The sequence below is a fragment of the Mauremys reevesii genome, linkage group 4, assembly GCF_016161935.1.
Source record: "Mauremys reevesii isolate NIE-2019 linkage group 4, ASM1616193v1, whole genome shotgun sequence".
Classification (NCBI taxonomy): Eukaryota; Metazoa; Chordata; order Testudines; family Geoemydidae; genus Mauremys; species Mauremys reevesii.
This window is the reverse complement of record NC_052626.1, coordinates 20,683,648-20,699,017: the sequence shown is the minus strand read 5'-3', so window position 1 is coordinate 20,699,017 and position 15,370 is coordinate 20,683,648. Positions and strand designations below refer to the sequence as shown.

General features: G+C 47.0%; 1 long non-coding RNA gene across 2 annotated transcripts in view; it reads right to left on the bottom strand.

The window, feature by feature from the left end:
• The window catches only part of LOC120404514, a 35,634-nt gene that overhangs the window by 13,381 nt on the left and 6,883 nt on the right, over positions 1 to 15,370 (bottom strand). The window contains exon 1 of one of the 2 annotated variants that reach the window (XR_005598025.1): positions 5,280 to 5,355. The exons of the other annotated variant lie outside the window; for it this stretch is intronic. This is a non-coding gene — a long non-coding RNA (uncharacterized LOC120404514). Of the gene's footprint in view, positions 1 to 5,279; positions 5,356 to 15,370 lie in introns of those variants that run through there. 2 annotated transcript variants of the gene reach the window in all.

Genomic DNA, 15,370 nt, shown 5'->3' with positions numbered 1-15,370 from the left:
GCAAGCAGGGCAATTGGCTGGGGCCCCCCAAAGCTAAGTTGCTCAGGCTTTGGCTTCAGTCCCAGATGGTGGGCTTGGGGCCCCAGGCTACAGACCCATGTGGTGGGGCTTCAGCTTTCTCCCCGGACCCCAGTATGTCTAACGCTGGCCCTACTTGGCTGACACCCAAAACCTGCTCATGGCCACCCCCCAGGTACATTGAGCAAACCAGATGGTCTCTATGCAAAAGAATAAATGGACACACATCAGACATCAAGAATTGTAACAGTAGGAGAGCACTTCAATCTCCCTGAACACTCAATAACAGACTTAAAAGTGGCCATTCTTCAACAAAAAAACTTCAAAAACAGGCTTCATCGAGAAACTGCAGAACTGAAATTAATTTGCAAACTTGACATCATCAAATTAGGCCTGAATAAAGACTGGAAGTGACTGGGTCACTACAAAAAGTAATTTTCCCTCTGTTGATACTCACACCTTCTTGTCAACTGTTGGGAATGGGCCACAGCCACCCTGATTGAATTGGCCTCATTAGCACTGACCCCCTACTTGGTAAGGCAACTCCCATCTTTTCATGTGGTGTATATTTATACCTGTCTACTGTATTTTTCACTCCATGCATCTAAGGTGCCACAAGGACTCCTCGTTGTTTTTGTTGATACAGACTAACATGGCTACCACTCTGAAACCTATTTCAAATGGGCTACTTTGGGTGTCTCCCCCAACTAGCCTTTCACGTACAACAATGAGAAAGCCAAATAGTGCTAATGTCCCATTAGCAAAGACAATGGATTGTGAAAGAGCTTAGTCTTCCTATGGTACTCGTACTCGAGACAGCCTATGAGTAATGGCTGCCACAGCCCTGCAGAGACATGGGTCCCAGTCACGTGGTACTGGACACCCCTCCTCCCCTTTTGAATTGCCAATGTTTTTCCACTGGAAGACAAGGGGTTCCCACCTTACACAAGAGCTATATAAGGCAGGGGAGTGACATCATTGTGGTTCTCCTCTGCCTCCCTACCCAAAGAGACACATTGAAAAACACCTGGAAGCAAGAAGTGAACTGGGGAGGAGAAGGGTTGAGCCCAAGCTGGAAGGGCATCTAGCTTGTGTGTAATAATACCTGAGGTCTCAAGCTGCAGACCAGTGCAGCTGCCTTTCAAGACTTTCTGCAATCTGCCTGTAACAATATCTAGGGTGAGAAATGACTATTTGTAACCAATTTCTTTAGTGAAACAAGCTTAGTTTGTGTGTTTGGTTTTATTTGCTTAGTAATCTGCTGTGTTCTGTTTGCTATCTCTTTAACCACTTAAAATGCACCTTTTGTAGTTAATAAACTTATTTCTTGTTTATAATATAACCTCATTCGTACAATTCATAATTGTGGGGGAGGGGTAAGAGGCTGTGCATACCTTCCTCCACATTGAGGGAGGAGGCGAATTTCATAATATATCTTTGGGTCTGCACTCCCAGGGAGGTGGACACCTGAGTGCTGGGGCAAGTCCCTTAAGCTGAGTCTTCCCAGAGCTTATCTCAGTGTCTGTGTTATTCTGCAGTTGGGTGTGGCCTTGCCTATGTGTGTGCTGGAGGCGCCTTAATAGCCTGGCTCAGCAAGACAAGTAAAAGTGGTGCCCAGGCTGGCAAAACAGGCGGGCTCCATGGTAACTCAGCACATCAGGTGGCATCTTAAAGCGAGGCAACCTGTCCCAGTCTGCCCTTTGAAGAGGCAAATGTGCACCTCTCCTCTGGCCTGCCTCCACTTTTACAATAGGGTTTCAGCTCACTGCCGAGGTCTGGATTTTCAGAAAGTGATATGAGATATGCAAGTCTTTGGTGCCCAGAGACATCAAATGGGGAACATTTGGCTCTCAAGCCAAATTCCGTAGTCCTTTTGAAGCCATCCTGCTTCCTGGTTTGTTTGGTTGTTGCCATGGGTGGCAGGTGAATGAGCTGTTGCGAGAGGCTCGCCCCCAGCCCCTCCCACTCTGCCCAAGGTCCCACCCCTCCCATTCCCCACCAAAGCCCAGAGTACCCCCCCATGTCCACCAGCCCCCACACGCCTGAAACCCCGGAGCACCCTAGTCCCAGCGCACCACGGACAGAGCACCCGCACTCCCAGGGCCGGAGCACCCTTTGCCCCAGCCCAAGAACACTGGGCAGGGAGAGCGACTGGAGCATTCCCACCTGCACTCCCAGTGCCCCCAGCCCCAGGTCTTGGGAGCACCGGCTCCAGCCTGCCCCAGCCTCTCCACCACGGAAGAGCGGGAAGGGAACTGGAAGAAGGCAGGAGGAGGCCTGGGGGCAAAGTGTGGGCTGGGCCACATTAGGCTGTTTGGGGAGTCACAGCCTTCCCCAGCCTATGCTACCCACCACCCATGGTCGTTGCTGTGCTGCCTAACGAGGCACACGTGTTTAAGAGATCTGCCACAGCCTGGTCCAGCCCTGCTCTCTGAATAGGTATCAGTTTAGTCCAGTGACACTCCGAGCTCAGTGACTCAGGAGCCAAATTATCAATCAACATTATCCAAAAGAGCCACAGTAGTGTGACTTCATTGTTTCATTTACTATAGTCCTATATATTCAATATCTAAACAGTATGACGGGGGAATATTTAGTTTTTATATATATTATTCTCACAGCAAAATGGCTAACCACGTATCCTTATTTTATCAAGTACAATGGGTTAACATAGTAAAAGCAGCCTACTGGGTTAATAACTAAGCCACATAGTGTTTTAATATCATGTGCTGCAAAAAGCCACATTGAAGAGCCACTTGCAATTCACAAGCCTAAGTCTGAGTATCACTGGTCTAGTCTAGGGGACTGAACTGCTGTATCCCACTGGCTGGTGAGCTCCCTGGGTCTGGGGAGTGACTGATCACTGCTCCTGGGTCTGGGTCACTGTCTTACCTCTGAGCCTTCGGACCTTCCTGGTAACAGCTGTTTTCACCATTTGGACAAATCTCCTGACACTGTGGATGAGAAATCCTACACCAGGGCCTGCTTTATTAACCCTTCCAGTGAATGCTGTTACGTTTCCAAAGTTGAATATTGATTTTGTTTCAGATCACACCCGATCTCTTCATCTGCACAGCACGCTGGCATGTAGAGCTAGCACAGGGAGCTGAAGGAGGGGCTGGGTGAGGAACACAACAAATCTAGGGCTCCAAGAGCATGGCTGCTGGGTTAGCGAAGCTAACAGTTGTGCATTTAAGATTATTGTGAGTACAGTCTTTCAAAGGAAGCTAATGGAGTTAAGTGGAACCCTCCCCCTCCCCGTCCCCATGGATTTTCAATGAATCTTTTTGCTAACAGGAAAATACTTGGAAATGCAGATGCTAACTTTACTCTAAGTCTATCCTACTCCTTTGTAAGATAATGTCACAAATAGAGCACATTTTTTTAGCAAATAGAAATTTCAATGAAAAAATTCATTATGGGGGCTCCGCATTATTTGCAAAAAAAATTTCAAATAAGGTGAAGAGTTTCATTTCAACTTTTCACTTGGAAATAGCATTTTATCAACTGTGGCCACATTTTAGAAGAAAAAAAACACATAAGGGTGAAGAACACCTGAAAATAGCTAAATCGAAAGAAAATTTAAAAAAATGTTTTGAGTTAACCAAAACATTCTGGTTGATTCAAAAATAAAAAGAAAATTTTCAATGACAGAAAAAAATTAAAAATTGGTTTTGGTTGGAACCAAACACAATGTCTTTTCAGTTCAGCTGCCAAACCAAAAAAATCCATTGTTTGCAAGTCAGAAATAGTCACCCAACCCCCAGCAGAGTTTTTGCCCTGGAAAGGGAGATGGGCCAGAGCAGGGGTTCTCAAACTGGGGGTCGGGACCCCTCAGGGGGTCGCAAGGTTATTACATGGGGGGTCACGAGCTGTCAGGCTCCACCTCAAACCCCACTTTGCGTCCAGCATTTATAATGGTGTTAAATATACAAAAAAGTGTTTTTAATTTATAAGGGGGGGTCGCACTCAGAGGCTTGCTATGTGAAAGGGGTCACCAGTAAAAAAGTTTGAGAGCCACTGGGCCAGAGGCTCCATTAAGATCATTAGGGGCTTTGCTATTGCTATTAAGGGCACTCAGATACCACCCTATAAAACCCTAAGTCAGACAGATAAGAACCTCATTGAAGAATCCATGTAAGACCAAGAGTTTTTATTCAAATGCGAATAACTGAAAGAGCAGTGTGGAAGAGGAGTTGGCAAGCAGAATCCCTTCTATATACACATTTCCTTTTATTTCAAATTTGCTCCAATGTGACAAATACCCTGAAGGCTAGCCAGTGATGAGCTGCCAAAATTTTAACAACCGGTTCCCTATAAAAAGTTCTGTTTTAAGAGGGGGAGTGGGGGAGGGGCCGGGGCAGGGGGAGACATACTCATGGGGCCGGGGGTCCCTGCAGGGCCTGGGGCAAATTGCCCCACTTGCCCCCCCCCCGTCAGCCCTAGAGCTTGCAGCCCCCTCCCCCCTTACCTTGCCGGCAGCTCAAAGCAGCAGGACGACTCCGGAGCTCAGCTGAGCTGCCCAGCTGATGCCGGCGGCTGGCCATGCTGCAGCTGGGGGGAAGCGAGGGAAGGGCCGGGGGAGCCTCAGCCTCCCCAGCTAGGAATCCTGGGAGCAACAGGATGGTCCGGCCCGCGGACCGGAGTTCTTTTCCCACTCCCTGGCCCTTTAACAACCGGTTCTCCACAGAGGTCTAATTTTAGCAACTGGTTCTTGGGAACCTGTGGGAACCAGCTCCAGCTCACCATTGGGCTAGACCCTCAGCTACTCTGTTGACTTCAAAGGGGCTGTGCTACTTCACATCGGCTGAAGAACTGACTCATAGGTTGTTTTTTCCCCCCTAAGTATGGCCAAGTGAGAGATAATGAAAAGCTCCTTTTTAGACCTTGTCTACATAGGGAATTTGACCGGAACAGCTATTGCAGAATAGCTCCCTGGTGTGGACACTTATTCCGGAATAATTGGTGCACTTCCAAAGCAGAGTAATTCTTGCAGAACAGAAGTGACTTTTATTCTAGAATAGTGTCCACACATGGAGCTAGTCTGGTCAATTTCCGCATGTAGCTAAGACCTTAGTCGAAAAGGGAACTTCACTGGTCAATCTTCAACAGTGTCTCTAACACAGTGAAGAGGGTCGAAAGGGATGATAAACATCCGTTTATAAGTGGAAACAGAACAGCAGATGGCACCCAGTTGAAGACAGCATTATAATTTGCCCAAGGAGTCCTCTCTAATTCACCCGTAGGCCAGACAAGCATACCTTGAGCAGGAGATCTCAATTCAGGGGCTGAATCCAAACAGTGAAGATAAAGTGCATGTTTTTTCTGGGCTGCCCTCTGGGGAAAGAGACAATTTTTTTCAATCAGAATGTTCTAGAGCAGTAGTTCTCAAACGTTTTTTTTCCACAGATGACTTGAAAATTGCTGAGGGTCTCAGCGGACCACTTAATGATCTTTCCAAATGTTGTTTGTACCGTTAGCTAATTATTGTAAAGCACTTTGGATGAAAGCGCTGCATAAAAAAACCCTTAATAATTGCCTTTTTTGTTCTACAGTAAAAGCCCACAACTCATTTTAATATCAGCAGTCTTATCTTTGCGATGGATGGATCCCCCTCTCTCCCCTGCCGTGGCAGCCTCCAAGCTGGGGCTGGGAAGGAGGGGGATTTCTCGCACTCTTCCCCACCGTGGCAGCCACAGAGCTGAGGCAGGGAAGGAGGGCGATCTCTCCCCCGTCACAGCAGCCACAGCGCTGGAGCTAGGGAAAGTCGTCTCTTTCTCTGGCCACTGCAGCCCTACACATCCCAAATTCCTCCCACCTTCTCTTCTCACCCCACTGCCCCCTCTCACCTACCCTCTATTCCCCGCAAGGCCACCGCCTCATCTTTCATGTGCGTCTTCTCTAAGGTCCAGGCACCTAATTAGTGGAGCCATACTGCCACAGCTCCACTAATTAGAGGGGTGGCCCTTCATTCTCTCATGTGGGACTGCCCACACACGCACCTTAGTGGGAACTATCCACAGACCAGCTGAATGGGGGTCCATGGATCCAGTGATTTCCCTACACCCCCCCTGAATTTTCCCAACACCCTCCCCAGTTTTGTGAGCTAGTTACATACCAATTTAGTGACTGTTTGGAAATCTGAATTTAAACTGAAACATTAATACACACTTTAAAAGCTTATACAGTGTATGATAAAATACGTGTATCTGAAAAAGTAGAATAGATTTGAAAAGTATGAACATAGACTAGCTTCCTTGCTTCCTTATACAGCTGTTTTTTATGATGTCAGTGCATTCATTTCGGTGATGTTGGCCAACCTAATAATTTCAAACGATGATTTGTAAGCAAAGTCTAAATGAGCTCTCCATGACAGCTAGTGATGAGCTGCGGGCTAAGGCTTCAGGGCCAGATTATATTTACATTCATACCTAATCTACCTAGGGATCCAGCAAACAGAGCTGTGTTGTCCAAGTGATAGATTTTGGCTGGGGTTAGGTTACAAACCACTTGAATGTTGGGGGAAGGGGAGATGAAATGTTGTTCTTATTGTATGAGTAAAGGGCAGTAGAACTGTACTTAGCCTGTGATGATTTGAAGGCATCAAGAGAGAGGGTGGGGACCTGTCCCTCTCCACTCTTTAAAGACAGAGCTGATTAGGCTCCATAGATAGTCTTTTGTTCTGTTAAGTGACCACTGCAGCTGAAATCACTGACAATCAGGTCTAAGTGCTTAGTCCTGTTGTGGGGACAGTGTTCCTGTGGGTACAGTGTTTTTGTGTAAGAGACAGCCCAGACTGCACTAGCAGCGATGTTCCCGCACTGAGAGCTCAGCTGAAATCACTGAGAGCTGGTGGAACCTCAAGAGACCAACTCACAGAGGTCACAGTGGTAGGTGACAGCAGAAGGTGACTGTGCAGGGCCATTGGCAACAGAGTGGTGGAGTGAACGGTGGCACAACGAACAGCCGTGGCCAGAGCGAACTGTGCCTTTTTGTCCCACCCCTGAAAGCACCTCTGAACTCTGAGTCTCCACTGACCAAGGGCAACACCGGTGAGTGGGGTGCGGTGGAGGGAAAAGTGAGGGTCATGTTAAATAAACATTTGTTTGTTGGACTATATTTTAGTCACTTTGCTCCAGAATGCTAGATGTGTGACTGGGAATGGAAACTTATATAAATATGTTTCCTAGTAGGCCAAGATTTTTAAAATGCAGTATTTGCCAAGGTTGTTATCTCACATTGTTGCTATCTTGGGAGGTCATTATGTTGGGGAGTTTCTGTACTAAACATTTTCATTATAATTAATTTTTTACATAAGAATGGTCATACTGGGTCAGACCAATGGTCCATATAGCCCAGTACCCTGTCTTACACAGTGGTCAAGGCCAGGTGCTTCAGAGGGAATGAACAGAACAGGGAATCATCAAGTGTTCCATCCCCTGTTGCACATTCCCAGCTTCTGGCAAACAGGCTAGAGACACTCAGAGCATGGTGTTGCATCCCTCTCATCCTGGCTAATAGACACTGATGGACCTATTCTCCAGGAATTTATCTAGTTCTTTTTAAAATCCTGTTATAGTTTTGGTCTTCACAGCATCCCCTGGCAAAGAGTTCCCTGGGTTGACTTTGTATTGTGTGAAGAAATACTTCCTTTTGTTTTTTTAAAACCTGCTGCCTATTAATTTCATTGGGTGACTGCTAGTTCTTGTGTTATGTGAAGAATTAAATAAAATTTCCTTATTCACTTTCTTCGCACCAGTCAAGATTTTGTAGACCTCTATCATATCCCCATTAGTCATCTCTTTTCTAAGCTGAAAATTCCCAGTCACTTTAATCTCTCCTCCTGTTTCATACCCCTCATCATTTTAGTTGTCCATCTCTGTACCTTTTCCAATTTCAATATATATATTTTTAGGATGGGTGACCAGATCTGCACACAGTATTCAAGATGTGCACGTACCATGGATTTATATAGAGGCAATATGATATTTTCTGTCTTATTATCTATCCCTTTCTTAATGATTCCCAACATTGTTTGCTTTTGTGACTGTTGCTGCACATGGAGTGGATGTTTTCAGAGATCTATCCACAATGACTCCAAGATCTCTTCCTTGAGTGTTAACAGCTAATTCAGATGCCATCATTTTGTATGTATAGTTGAGATTGTTTTCCAATGTGCATTACTTTGCATTTATCAACATTGAATTTAATTTGCCATTTTGTTGCCCAGTCACCCAGTTTCTTAAAAAAGCAAAAGTTTCAGAGTAGCAGCCGTGTTAGTCTGTATTGCAAAAAGAACATAAGCTTTCGTGGGCTACATCCAATGAAGTGGACTGTAGCCCACGAAAGCTTATGCTCAAATAAATTTGTTAGTCTCTAAGGTGCCACAAGTGCTCCTGTTCTTTTTTAAAAAGCAAACAGAATGTTGGGAATCGCTGACTGCCGCTGCACACTGAGTGGATGTTTTCAGAGAACTATCCACAATGACTGCAAGATCTTTCTTGAGTGTTAACAGCTAATTCAGACCCCATCATTTTATATGTATAGTTGAGATTATTTTCCAATGTACATTACTTTGCATTTATCAACATTAAATTTCATCTGCTATTTTTGTTGCCCGGTCACCCAGTTTTATGAGATCCCTCTGTAATTCTTCGCAGTCTGCCTGGGACTTAACTATCTTGAATAGTTTTGTATCATCTGCAAATTTTGCCACCTCACTGTTTACCCATTTTTCCAGATCATTTATGAATATATTGAACAGCGCTGGTCCCAGTACCAACCCCTCAGGGATACCACTATTTATCTCTCTCCATTCTGAAAACTGATAATTTATTCCTACCCTTTGTTTCCCATCTTTTAACCAGTTACTGATCCATGAGAGGACTTTCCTCTTACTCCATGATGACTTACTTTTCAAAAGTCAATTTAAATTAAATACTTTTTTTTTAAATGTATAATTTTTTAGAAATCTAGACCTGTTATGTGTTTTGGTGTAACTTGCATTATTCTTATGTTAAATTTGCATAATCCTAACAAAACATTTACTTTATTCATATCTCTTTTATATATCTCATTGGTCCTGACACCCCCCCTGTAAATTCAAACACCCCCCCTAATTTCAATTCCTGGGGAAACCACTGCATGGATCACCATTTGAGAACCTCTGTTTTAGAGAGGAAATGTGAGCTGTGTTCTCCCATGACATAGCTGCGTGGGATCAGACAGGGTCACACAAGGGACAATTGTCATGCTGCAAATATAAATGTGCTTCTCTTGGAGAAGCCAAACTTTCCCAGCTCTGTGACTCATCACTTTTCTCCCGCTCTTCCGCTGCTGCTGGCTTGTCTGCACATGCACTCTCCAAACTATGCAGCAGGTTTGGCTTGTGTCATAATCGAGAAAGGAAAGTTTACAAGACAGACAAAGACCATGATTTCCAGAATTGCCTCTTTTCCTGTAAACTTCATGTCAGTGGGTTTTAGCAGTGCCAAACCTTGGCCAAAATAATCCCATCCTTCCTCTAATCCTTAGCCATGAATCTTGAACTCAGCATCCCAGCACCAGCAGACAGTGTGGAAGGTAACAAGGCTGGAATAAGAAATGCTCTTTCAGCGATAACAAGCAAGCGTGAAGCTGGGGGTGTAGCAGGGTGCGCAGTAGCAGTATTGTAACCCAGGAGGTTACATGGAGGCTTGATTATTGCTAATTGAAAGTTTTTCCTAGCACATACCCCCTCATGGTGCACAGTGGCACTGCAATCACCCTGCCTCAGTTTCCCCTGGTCTCCAACAGTTCCCTCAGCCTGCAGCACAGCTCAGTTGCTAAGGTGACTTAGCCCTCTGGCCAAGGCACAACAGTTCACCCCTTTTTGGGATAATCAAAGTGCAAAGGAGAACACCAGCATCAGCCTTCTGCCCCCAGCTCACACCAGGCAGCCATTCCTCTAAGGGTCACTTCAGTTACACACAACAGTCTCCAGCCTCTTTCTGGGCTCCAATTCCCACCCTCCTGGGCTCCAGTCGGTCCCTTTTCCCTCCCCTTAATAGCAGGGTTTGTTGGACCCCTTGACCAGGATAGCACCCAGCCTTACTATGGGTTCCCAGCCCTAGATTACTTGGCTAGCTTTGCTTCCCCACGCCTCTTTCTACATACCAGTTTGCAGAGTTTTTTTCACCCTATGAGGCTTTTCTAACCCCAGTTCTTGGCCCAAAACTTCTTCCCCCTTAGAACAGACCTTCTACAGCCTTCCTGGGGTGTGCTTTAACCTGGGCAGCATTCCTTAGCCCACTGAAATTTTACCTCCATATAACCCTCTCCATCCTGACTGAGCTGAAAGCAGCCTTTATAATGCTCAGGAGGCAGTGGTGAGTTGGAGCCGGTTCCCACAGGTTCTCAAGAACCGGTTGCTAAAATTAGACCTCCGTGGAGAACCGGTTGTTAAAGGGCCAGAGGGTGGGCAAAGAACTCCGGGCCAGACCATCCTGTTGCTCCCAGGATTCCCAGCTGGGGAGGCTGAGGCTCCCCGGCCCTTCCCCCGCTTCCCCCCAGCTGCAGCGTGGCCAGCCACCGGCACCAGCTGGGCGGCTCAGCTGAGCTTTGGAGTCGTCCTGCTGCCGCTTTTTGAATGGCCCAGGAAGTATGTGTGTGCGGGGGGGGGGGGGGGCTGCTGCAAGCTCCAGGGCTGGCCAGCGGAGAGGGGAGGGGGCAAGTGGGGCAATTGGCCCAGGCCCTGCAGGGGCCTCCGGCCCCACGAGGATGTCTCCCTGCCCCCCCCCCACTTTAAATCAGAACTTTTTATAGGGAACCGGTTGTTAAGATTTTTGGCAGCTCATCACTGTCAGGAGGTAATCACTTGACAGTGGCACCTGGCCCACATTCCCAGCTTGGTCTGCTGATCCTTACTGAACACCTTCTCTGATAGGGGACAGGCCTTGGAACAGGGTTGGCTGGCCCTGGGTTCCCACTGCCCTTAAATAGGGGGAAAACAGTTTGTTCCAGGAAGGTTGAAGTCAGGATTTAGGCTTCTAACTGTCTTGGGTTTCTGAGGAAATTAGGAGCCCAAATATCTTTGAGGACCTGAACCTTAGTGTCTCTGCAATCTGAAGCACTCCTCATGCTATGTGTGTCACACCCTCAGCCACAGGACTTTTCTAAAAAGGAGAACTTGGTGTATTCTGGGAGGTCAAACGTTTGCTTTAGGAGCTTCTTTAAGGCTGAGACATCCCCAGTACCCTGCTAAATCCAGCTTCCTCCTGCAGCAGCAATATACACGGTGCTGCTCACCCCTGCAAGAATGCCCTCCGAGCCTCCCCACCCTACTCCTAATGGGGCTGCTCCCATTTCTCTTATTAGAATGTATCCAGCTACTAACAAAAATACCAAATACAAACAAATATCCCAAATGATTAGTAGATATCAACAATATGAACCTATTTCTAAACCATTTATTCCAGGGGCCCCACATGTCCTGGATCTGGAAATGAAATGACAGGGTTGCAGCAGCGGGTCTCACTGACTATTTTTCACTGCAGAGCTCCCAGGTGCGCCCTACACTTGAGTGACACTGCCAAAAGCGGAAATGCTCCCAAATACTGTACAGTGCTGTGCACGCATGGGAACCAAAATTGTGTAATTCAATTCTTCTCACACACACTTCCTCTCCATTAGCCTTTTCCTAGCTGCTTTGTGGTTAAACTGCTATGACTGTGAGAACAGTATATGCAGCTTCGGCTCAGCATTTGTGCTTTCAATAGCCTTGTGCACATGGTTTTTTCTGTTGTCTGGTGAAACTTCGGATTCATTAATACTGTTACATTTCTGGTGTGTAGGTTTTGAGGACTGGAAACACATACTCAGCGGTCAGCAGAATGGGTTTTGGGGGAAGGAACTGTTGAAAAAAGCCGCATGTTGTGTCTAGTACAGTTCATCAATGTAAGTCTGAGAGCTCCTGAACGTTACTCCCAGCTTTGTCAAGGTCCTGTTCTGTGACCTAAAGTCAGTCATTTAACCACGGAGCTTCCTACCCCCTCTGTGAAATGGGCACACTGCTGATTAGCCATTTCCCAGGACTATTAGACAGGTAATGTTGTTAACGCATTGTACTGTAGGGCATGCTAATTATGATAAAGGATTCTTATTCCAATCACCTCAGCTACTTATCTTCAAAAACTCACAAGTAGAGCTGGGGAATTGTTCTTCAGGGAATAGAAAGTTCCCTCAAAAGCCAAATTTTCAGGGCCTGGAACTATTTGCAAATTGGGGTCAAATTCAAAAAAATAGTTAAGGGCAAAAAAGACAAAACCTGAAAAAAGTCAAGGTTGTCAGTGTTTCAGTTCTATTTTTTTCATTTCAAAACAGCATTTCATTTTCAATTTGTCCAATTAAAAAAAACAAAAAACCCAGAGATGGGTGGAAAAAAAACCCCAAAGATGGGTGGAAAACCCATGAAAATGCTTGAGTCAAAACAGAAAAATTAAAACAATTAATTTACAGTCATCCTAAAACATTTTGGTCAATTTGAAATAAAACTGTTCTTCAATATGTGTTTGTGCACACGTGAGCTCACATGTGCACTTTAAATTGAGAGGAAGAGGAGAGACGCAGCTCTTGGGACACAGAACTGACTGAAGGGGCAGACTTGGAAATTGTGAGCAAGGAAACTGCCTGCTGCTGTTTGCTTCTAGTGTATTCAGAAGAACAGGACTTTTTGCACAAGCTTGGTAAATAAAAAGGATTGCACCAAAGAAATACCTGACTCGATTATCAATTTTTCCTCCTAATGGAGACAATCCTGCAAGGCCCCAAATATTGACCAACCAGAGAGTTTGATAGACTGCAAGGGCCAGTCTTATCAGCTGACAAGAAGTCTGAACAACTGGCAGCTGAGCTAATTTCTCCAGAGGAGTAAACAGAGGCCGAGATGGGGGCAGGACTATTAAGGGGCATTAGGGGAAGACAGTACAGTCCCCTTTGTTGCCTGATCCCTTTTAATGGGTAATACGTATACTGATTGCCAATTGATCCGACTAATGAGTGGAGGATAATAGGATTCTTATCCCAAAAAAATCCGACTACACAGAACTAAAACCAATGAGTTCAATATCAAGGTGAATAGCAAAGACATTCACTGAGGGCAAAGCAAAACCTTAGAGATTTTTATTAAGATCAGTAATAAAGCCAGAAAAGCTCCAAACCACATAAACTGATAGGAATAATACAGTGTTAGGATATCTGTGGTATCATTCTTTGCATATGGTCCTACATACTTACCCCCTTCCTTGAGGCAGGGCTGGCTCCAGACCCCAGCGCGCCAAGCGCGCGCTTGGGGCGGCATTTTGCCGGGAGGGTGGCAGGCGGCTCCGGCGGACCTCCTGCAGGCATGACTGCGGAGGGTCCGCTGGTCCCGCAGCCCCGGTGGACCTCCCGCAGAAATGCCTGCAGAGGGTCTGCTGGTCCTGCGGCTCCGGGGGAGCATCTGCAGGCGTGCCTGGGGAGGTCCACTAGAGCCGCGGGACCAGTGGACCCTCCGCAGGCACGTCTGCAAGAGGTCCCCCGGAGCCGCGGGACCGGCGACCGCCAGAGCGCGCCCCGTGGCATGCCGCCCTGCTTGGGGCAGCGGAATTCCTAGAGTCGCCCCTGCCTTGAGGACCTGGTGGTAAGAGACAGCAGGCCAGTCCTGTCTCTGGCAGGCTGAATGAGTCCAAAGGTCCAAGTTCCTCAGTGCTCAAAATAGACGGTAGAGAACAGTAGAGCTGAAGAGTCAAATGATGGAAAGCTAACCCAGCCCACATGGTGGTTTGTCTTATTATAGGGCCTGAGCATTACCATGAATATTTATTCTAAATCTCAGCCTTCCATGTCCAAATCTAACTTCCTCACCCTCATAATATTGGGGTGCACTTATCCTATAGGTTAATATATTAACACCATTAAACTCATCATCATCATATATGTCACCTATTACTTAAGCAAAATTGTGGTTAGACATCTACCAACTATTCTGTCCTAAAATATCCCAGCCCAGTAGCACTTTGATGTTCCTGCGGTTGTGGGTACCGTTAGTGTAGCAGGGTGAACCTCTGCTCCTGCCCTGAGGGGTTTAAAAGCAGCCTGGCTGGGCTTGAGAGCGGCTGCTCTCAAGGCTGGGCTGATTAAGGAAGTGACTGCAGGTGAGGCCACGCCCCAAACTGAGCGACAGCTGGCCCCTATAAAAGGCCAGGGAAGCCAGAAGCTCAGACAGTCTCTCTCTGCCTTCAGAGAGAGAAGGGCCTAGCTGCAGGGAGCTAGAGACTGGATACCTGAGTGAAGCAGGGCTGGGGAAAGGCTGAGGAGCTGGGGAGCTCCAGCCTAGAAAGCCCCAGGCTGCGGCCTAGCAGTGGGCCAACTGGCACTGGGGGTTGCAGAGGGCAGCCCAGGGGTAGGCCAAGGCAGCAGGTCCAAACCCCTTTGCCTGTGATGAGTAGGCTGATACTGCAGTCTGCCCCAGAGTGTGGGGCTAGACAATGACTGGCAGTAGCCAATACTGAGGCAAGGTGGGGATAGAGGGTGAGGGTTCCCTGAGGAGGGGAGACCCTAAGAGAAAGGGGTTCCTGCTAGGGGGCAGCACCCCATGTAAAAGGGCACCGGGTCCAGGGAGGGACACGGGGGCCTGAAGACAGGTGGATCACCAGCCTGCAGAGGGCGCTCCGAACACTGGACTGAGCTAATTCCCGGAGTCACCAGCAGGAGGCACCGCAGGGGTGAGTCGAACCCCTCTACAGTTAGGTTCTAACACTTACTGCTGACCAAGCTATTACTAGTTCCCCAAAATCTAAGAGTAACTGTCAGGCCATTTATCTAGGTCACAGGCCTACTATACTTATGCTAACTTCCTTAAGCTCATGTAGGTGCCTTGAGTTACAGCTGAGTCTAATAAAAGCTAAACTAGCCCTATGGCCCATAGTCAACTTCCACTAACGCAAAAAGAGAGTGTCCCATTTCAGAGCTTGGGCCAGAAGCTGGGTCAGGTGAACAAGGGTGGGAAATTGGTGGCACTTTAGTTCTTGCCCCTAATATGCCAGCCAGAGATGGCAGTAACTTACTACTGGTGTAGAGCAGCACTAAATTACTACCCCCACCTCTTTCCTATAGCACAGGGGAAACAGGGAGAAAACTGGGGCCTCTGAAGGGGTGTTCACCCCACACCAGCCCTGAAAGGGGTAAGGATGCTCAGAACAGGTCAATTAATGAGATAGATCCCACATGAAGGTCTTAGACCAGTGGTTCCCAAACCAGGGTTCACACAATGTTACAGAGGGGTTGCCAGAAAAAATTCCCTAATGGCGGCCGGAGGACACTGGGCATGGGAGGC